The sequence below is a fragment of the Oncorhynchus keta genome, chromosome 6 (assembly GCF_023373465.1).
Source record: "Oncorhynchus keta strain PuntledgeMale-10-30-2019 chromosome 6, Oket_V2, whole genome shotgun sequence".
Taxonomy (NCBI): Eukaryota; Metazoa; Chordata; class Actinopteri; order Salmoniformes; family Salmonidae; genus Oncorhynchus; species Oncorhynchus keta.
Genome location: NC_068426.1, coordinates 27,871,717 through 27,880,361, shown reverse-complemented (window position 1 = coordinate 27,880,361; position 8,645 = coordinate 27,871,717). Strand labels below are relative to the sequence as shown.

Sequence of the window (8,645 nt, the reverse complement as noted above, 5' to 3'; positions counted from 1 at the left end):
GACTAAATACTTACGTAAATAAGATATTTGTGTTTTTAATTTTTAATACATTTGCAAATATTTCTAAAAACCTGTTTTCGCTTTGTCATTATGCGGTATTGTGTGTAGATTGAGGGGGGAAAATGTATTTAAACCGCAAACAGCAATCAATCCAGAAGTAGAAGCACCGAATCAAAATTGTAGCCTATTGATAACATGTCGGTAGGGATGGTAATGGTTGAGATAAAAATGGTTGAGTGGATGATGAGTTTCCTTTTATGTTTCACTTCCCAGGTATGATTCATAGAGTTTCGGTGTGGATTAGGCCCTACTTTGAATTATAAGGAGTGTGTGATTGGCAGGAGTGAGTCGGCTTTGTCTCACCTTACATATTAATGAGCTGACATTCAGTGTCTGTACAATTCACTGGGGAGTGTGGACATCCGAACGGAAAGTGGGCTATATAAGTGTACATTTGACCGGACTCATGCCCTTATGCGGAACTGAACTCACCTACGTATGGTCACGTGGTAGTCTACAGCACCGTGCGTGACTCACCTGCAGTTTCAACTTCCACGCCCATACCTGCAAAAACCAGGAAACGCAAAGCATTGCCGCAAAACGAACAGCTTTTTTCTTACTTCAAAACACACCTTCTGCTGGTGTACATACCTTCTGCTGGTGTACATATACATATCATATTCGATTTTTAATTGTGGTTTTCCATCGCAAACTACCAAATATCCAGAATTTTCATTAGGTAAGTCAAACTTCGAAACTGCCTTTCGTAACGTAGTGTATAATCTCTCAGTTTGCTTCTCTTGCCTTATTTGGGTATTGACCATTGTTCACAGTAGCCATAACATGCGCTTTATTTCTAAAGTAAAACATCAAACTTCTGAAAATATAGTACAATTATAACTGATCAGGCTTGGGCGGCCTCAGTGTTTGTCCTTTGTAAGCCCATTCATGAGGGCTATTCTTTTACAGAAACGTCACGATTTGGCCTACTTTCTGAGGAGGCCTCAACTCAATGTTACTACTGAACCATTTCCATTTGTTCGTGTCTAGTAGTTGACCTATTCAATTATTCATCCACTCTTGCTTTTTGGGGTAACCAAAACCTATTTTATACTGATTTTATAATTTTGTAAATATTAACTGGTGTCTTTGAGTGTGGCTATAGGTGTTTCTAGCCTTTGATCATGACTCAGTGCCGTTATGTTACACACACAAGTCTTTGGATGAAAGCTTCCTCTGTATGGGGGAGTTTGCCGATGCACATTAACGCGCATTGCTTGCGTTACGTTTTTGGAAGCATACGTATTGAACCAGATAGTACGTTCAACCTTTTGGCAGCTATCTTTAGTAAGAAAAGCCATGCATGAATCGTCAATGTGAAATTGAATCAGTGAACATACAAACACCATGTTACGATTACGGACTTACATTTTAGTCTTGTAAAAATCTTGCTTTGAGTTTTGGCAGTTTCATCTCACCAACAAAAAAACGTACACAAAACGGCCTGTGAGGACTGCTACGTGAACAAGTGGAAAACAGTATTTACAAAATAAAAAATAAATGGTCAGGAAAGTTTAAAAGTTAAGTCTCTATTACCCCTCAGTTGAGTTTACTTCACATTTAGGATGCAAATGTAATGGATTTGTTGGCCAAGTCTAGATGGCACTCGCTGTATTATGCCTACAACAGTGACTTTTCAATCCGCTAGGTGTATCTCTACAGACGTGGACATCCCCATGCATGCATATGACTAATCAAAATATGACTAATTCAATATGGCACCATCCCATTCTCTGGGCTCTGTCTGCAATCATAACCAGCAGTATATACCAGGAATAACGAAACAGAATATAATAGATATTTGGTGAATATATCAATTATGTATGACCACTCGAGTCTTTGCCAGTCAAAATAAAAAAAAATATATATTTCATCACTCAATCTTGCCAAAGCATATTCTGTAGGAGGGGTTTATATGAATTTAAAATCATTTTACATGATTTGTATGAACCGGGCCATGGACATATGGCCTTTGAAATGAACTAGGGAGAGGTTAAACAGAGGCTATGTCTGGCATAAACTTATTCCCCTCTTTACAATAACTCTGTTGCAGTGGTCTTAGGTAGTCTCTGTATAGGCTATTCCCTCCATCGCGACACTGCTGCCCAGTTGAAGAGATTGTTATCTGCTTGCAGCAGCGCCTTTGGTAAAGCACCCCTCAGCCTCAGAACTTGCCCTTCTAGAGGCATGCAGCCATAGTCATTATACCCTAATGTAGACCTACTAGCCAGAAAAAGTGCAGAGCATGCATAATGCTGCATCTCATATTCCAACATTTTAACATTTAGTTCATCCTCCAGTATTCATTATGTCATTAATTCTGTAATTTGCCTGAGTTGCAATATGAACTAAATCAAAGCGAATAGAACAGTCTTATCCATTTGTTTATTGAAATCCATGTGTGTATTCTAAATTCCTCGAAGGTCATTAGCCTATCATTTTAACAATTTGATGTTTCATTTTGGCATATCCAAATAAAATAGGACTTCAACTTGTAGCCTAAATTGCAATGCCTATCATTTTGGGTACTGGTGTCTTGCAGAGTAATTTGAACTATTAATGTTTTATAACTGTTTTTATTGACCTCCTCTTAAAAAGAGGCCCTAGCTCACAGGCCTCTAAATATAGCCTCTAAATAAATAGCTTTATGAGTAGTGGGTCTTTCTCCATTCTGATTGTTTTATATTGTTCAATTCAACTTCAACCAAAAATAATTTTTCATCAATTTCCTGCACTCATTTGAGATAATTTCCACACTGCCACGTAGGGCTGCATGATATAGGCAAAACAATCTAGGCCTTATTTTTTAACACATAGGTGAACTGTTGGGATCATGAAACTAGAATGATTTTTCTAATTTTTTAGTTACAATATAATCGTGGGCACTTTGCATAGTGTTTGACATGACAATGATTGAAAATGCCAGGGAGGAGTTATTGTGATAGGGTAGGAAACAGTGTTGATTGGTTCCCCTAGGAAACTCTTATCATCTTTGGCCACATTTAATGATTTCACTTAGCTACATGAAGTAGCTAACATTCTTTGCGTATTTGGCTTTGATTTAGAAGATATTGTTGCACAAACAACACGCTGATATAGGTCTACACCATTACTGGTATTATCAGGCTGAATAGCTAATTACGCTTGCTCTGACTCAGTACATTTAATAGCTAGCTGGCGATTACCATTAGCGGCTAACCAGATTGAGGCCCAACTTGCTAAGAAAATACAAACTAGCTGTTTGCAGATGTAAGAAACACAAATGAATAGTGTCATTTATAGAACACTGGTGGATTCATATTAAGAAGCAAAGTGAAAACTGCATCGTTGTCATCAACATTGTTGCATGTGCTAGACTGAACACAAGTGTCCCAGTCGTGGAACAACAAATGCTCTCCTTGAGTGCTGGGGCGAGACTAGGTCTGTGTGGAAAAAGCGGCATGGAGAGAGATGACTTAAGTAGCGAAGTAAACTATAAAAATGAACGTTACACCTAGTGTATTACATTTTACCAAACCAAACATTAAAATAGTGTTATAGAGGGTAAAGTAAAAACCCAAAACGGTTCCTGCATCAATACTGTATATCGTAAAATACGGTATACCGCCCAGCTCTGAGTATTTGGCTGTTTAGACTTCCAGAGCCAATTCCCCTTTTTAACAGAACATCAAATCAAACTGTATTTGTCACATGCGCCGAGTAAAACAAGTGTAGACCTTACAGTTGAACATGTAAGGAAGGTCCTTGGACTATAAGGAGTAATGTTAGACTCCTTTAGTCCATTTATTGGGCTATGGGTAATTGTAACCCAAAGCACTGAGACCTTATTCAGAATAGCAGATCCCAGTTAAAACATCTATTTCAGATAAGGTTCACTACACACCATGTGGAGAAGAGAGCTATTGAGATAATATCATCTCCTTTTACTCCATTTCTTTATTTCAGTCAGCATGCCCAGACTATGTTTGTAAGAACTGAATGTATGTTTTAATGTGAGGCCTTCTTTGATCGGAGTCGTGACCAGTTCTGAATGCTGCAGGTTTAGGCATTTGTTTTACAATGAGATTAATCACCATTCATCGGGATAGCTTCAGCTTTATTATCTGTGTGCATTCATTTCCTTAAAATCACTGCACGCTTATCTTAGATTAGTTCTTAACTGTGGGATGTTGACTGTCTCAGTGATTACTCAGGGACATCATTACGTAAACTGGTCTCAAAGCATATTGTATTATTCTGTACGTAAATCCGAGTCACTCCATTTATCCTGAACAAAAATATAAATGCAACAATTTCAGCATTTTTACTGAGTTACAGTTCATGGGGTGGCAGGTAGCCTAGTGGTTAGAGCATTGGACTAGTAACCGGACGGTTGCAAGTTCAAATCCCCAAACTGACAAGGTACAAATCTGTCGTTCTGCCCATGAACAGGCAGTTAACCCACTGTTCCTAGGCCGTCATTGAAAATAAGAATTTGTTCTAAACTGACTTGCCTAGTTAAATAAAGGAGTAAAAAAAAAGAGCATTGGACTAATAACCGAAAGGTTGCAAGATCGAATCTCGAGCTGACAAGGTAAAAAATCTGTCGCCCTGCCCCGAGGCCATCATTGAAAATAAGAATTTGTTCTTAACTGACCTGCCTGGTTAAATAAAGGTACAGAAATATATAAATAAAGAAATCCATCAATTCTAATAAATTCTTTAGGCCCTAATCTATGGATTTCCCATCACTGGGAATACTGATATCCATCTGTTGGTCTCAGATGCCTTTAAAAAAATGGGGTCAGAACCAATCAGTATCTGGTGTGACCACCATTTGCCTCATGCAACACGACACATCTCTTCAATGGCTGTGCGAAGTTGCTGGATATTGTTAGGAACTGGAACATGCTGTCAGTCCAGAGTATCCAAAATATGTTCAATGGGTGACATGTCTGGTGAGTATTCAGGCCATGAAAGAACTGGGACATTTTCAGCTTTAAGGAATTGTGTACAGATCCTTACGACATGGGGCCGTGCATTATCATTAACCCTTCACCTAACCCTTTTAGCCAACCTTAACCCTTCACCTAACCCTTTTAGCTAACCCTAACCATTTAACCTATCTAACGTTAGCCACCTAGCTAGAATTCATAATGCTGACAGTTTGTACTTGAACCTCATAGTAATTTTATCAATTAAAATCCAATGTGCTGGAGTACACACCCAAAACAAACAAGATGTCACTGTCCCAATACTTTTGGAGCTCACTGTACATATGGACATTGTATAATGTGAAAGTAGATCAAGCAAAATACTACAGTAATACTGCACGTGGTGAGGGCAGGGTCACAGTGAAAGCCGACTGGGATAAAACAACTCACAAGTAGACATTCAATGGCTACCTATTTAGAAATCACTAAGTACAGCAGAATTAACTCAGTTAAAGTGATACTTTGGGATTTTGGCAATGAGGCCCTTAATCTACTTGCCCAAAGTCAGAGGAACTTGTGGATACAATTTTTATGTCTCTGTGTTATGTCAGTTTATAGACCCGATGCCAAGGTATTGGGACATCAAACTGTCCCTAATTTATTTACATTTTATACAGTATTGCTGTCAAACCTTTTGACTTTGAAGTTAAACTTTTTTATTGATTTTTTTATTTATACTAAACATTTTAAGCCATTTATGATATTTATTTTTAGGCAGGCAGCCTAATTGTCTCTTCCAATTTTGTGGCAGAATAGCGATGAGTTGGTTATAATTTTGTATTGAGCACGTCCATTAAGACTGTCTTTAAACCTGTGCATGTGCCACTGACTACATTAATTCATATTAGGAATATATTTCATGAGATTACTATACAGAACTTGATTCTATGTATTAAGCTGTTTTGGAAAAAGTAAAGGTTTTAGATTAGAATTCTAGTCATCATTCAGCACAGTGGTAGCATCATTCATGCTCTTTATCCCTTAGACTGTGCCTGCTGTCTGGATGATGCACAATGCAAAGCAATTTAAAAGTGCTTAATTCTATGTGTTTGTTACCTAACTGGGTATAAAAGAGACTGTTATTTATAGGCTTGCAGCTTGTTTGGGGCCCATGGAGTGCGCAGGGATTTCTATGCCGTGCTCACTGGCAGTGAAATCTTCTGCTGTCATTGACCAGCCATACAGAAAGCGGTAATCCAGACATGCAAACAGTTGGAATATCATTCCTGCCCGGAGGTTTGCATTGGCTGTCAGCGCATGCTCGTACATGTCCTTGAAATCCGTCTGGCCTAGCGGTCTTCACTGTCTGAGTCTGTAATACAAACATGATTCAAGCAGGCCACCATAGTCCCTGTGTCCAAGAACACTAAGGTAGCCTGCCTAAATGACTACCGACCCGTAGCACTCATGTCTGTAGCCATGAAGTGCTTTGAAAGGCTGGTCATGGCTCACATCAACGCCATTATCCCAGAAACCCTAGACCCAATCCAATTTGCATACAGATCCACAGATGATGCAATCTCTATTGCACTCCACACCGCCCTTTCCTGCCTGGACAAATGGAACACATGTGAGAATGCTGTTCATTAACTATAGCTCAGCGTTCAACACCATAGTGCCCTCAAAGCTCATCACTAAACTAAAGGACCCTGGGACTTTCTGACAGGCTGCCCCCAGGTGGTGAGGGTAGGTAATAACACATCCTCCACACTGATCCTCAACACGGGGGCCCCTCGGGTGCGTGCTCAGTCCCCTCTTGTACTCCCTGTTCACTCATGACTGCACGGCCAGGCACGACTCAAACACATCATTACATTTGCCGATGACACAACAGCGGTAGGCCTGATCGCTGACAACTATGAGACAGACTGTAGGGAGGTCAGAGACCTGACCGTGTGGTGCAAGGACAATAACCTCTCCCTCAACGTGATCAAGACAAAGGAGAGGATTGTGGACTACAGGAAACTAGGGTTGCAAAGGTCCGGGAAATTTCCCATGGGAAGTTAAATTAATTTATCTGTACGTGGAATTGTGTTTGTTTATTTTTGTAAAACTTTTTTTGTAATCTTTACAGGAAAATGTCACGAGCACTATCTGATAGATGGAGACATTTCACTGCAGCTAATGTAGAAGGAAAAGCTGTGTACATTTGCAAATACTGTGCCAAATCGTATGTGAAGAATGCAATAAAGATGCAGAATTATCTGGCCAAGTGTATAAAGTTTCCTCGGCGCTCACAACAAGCAACCTCTGACAAAAGTCCCTCTACTTCTATTCGAGGTGGAAATTATGAATCGGACACCTTATCGATAGCAACAGCTCATGGTCCTCCTGGAATTCAATGTTTTTTTGTTTTGACTCAATGGAGGAACGTAGTCAGAGAAATGCTGATGAATGTCTTGCTCGAGCTGTGTAATGCAACTGGCTCACCTCTGATGCTCACAGGCAATGTGTATTGGAAGAGATTTCTGAATGTTCTTCTCCCAGCATACACCCCTCCAACCAGACATGATTTATCTACTCAATTGCTGGATGCAGAGTTCAACAGATTTCAAGTGAAGGTCAAGCAAATCATAGAGAAATCAGACTGTATTGCAATCATCTCTGATGGGTGGTTGAATGTTTGTGGGCAAGGAATAAAGAACTACATCATCTCCAGCCCTCAACCAGTATTCTACAGGAGCACAGACAAGAGACAACAGACACACCCGTCTCTACGTTACAGATGAGCTGAAGGCAGTTATCAATGACCTTGGACCACAGAAGGTATTCACAATGACAGACACTACAAACATGAAGGCTTCTTGGTCTAAAGTGGAGGAGTCCAACCCTCACATCACACCCATTGGCTGTGCTGCTCATGCATTGGATCTGCTCCCCAAGGACATCATGGCACTGAAAACAATGGATACACTCTACAAGAGAGCCAAGGAAATGGTTAGGTATGTGAAGGGTCATCAAGTTATAGCAGCAATTTACCTCACCAAGCAAAGTGAGAAGAATAAGAGCATCACATTGAAGCTGCCCAGCAACACCCATTGGGGTGATGTTGTCATCATGTTTGACAGTCTCCTGGAGGAGAAGGAATCCCCAAGAAATGGCCATATCACAGTCTGCCGATATGGACAGCCACATCAAGAGGATCCTCCTGGATGATGTACACTGCTCAACAAAAATAAAGGGAACACTTAAACAACACAATGTAACTCTAAGTCAATCACACTTGAGTGAAATCAAACTGTCCACTTAGGAAGCAACACTGATTGACAATACATTTCACATGCTGTTGTGCAAAAGGAATAGACAACATGTGGAAATTATAGGCAATTAGCAAGACACCCCCAATAAAGGAGTGGTTCTGCAGGGTGTGACCACAGACCACTTCTCAGTTCCTATGCTTCCTGGCTGATGTTTTGGTCACTTTTGAATGCTGGTGGTGCTTTCACTCTAGTGGTAGCATGAGACTGAGTCTACAACCCACACAAGTGGCTCAGGTAGTGCAGCTCATCCAGGATGGAACATCAATGCGAGCTGTGGCAAGAAGGTTTGCTGTGTCTGTCAGCGTAGTGTCCAGAGCATGGAGGCGCTACCAGGAGACAGACCAGTACATCA

General features: G+C 40.3%; 1 protein-coding gene across 1 annotated transcript in view; it reads left to right on the top strand.

Annotated features, from left to right (window-relative positions):
• Positions 1–478: 478 nt before the first annotated feature.
• The window catches only part of LOC118385333 (tight junction protein ZO-2-like), a 44,378-nt gene continuing 36,211 nt past the window's right edge, over positions 479–8,645 (top strand). The window contains exon 1 of the mRNA XM_052521217.1: positions 479–739. The gene's annotated coding sequence lies outside the window, so the exon portion shown is untranslated. The remainder of the gene's footprint in view (positions 740–8,645) is intronic.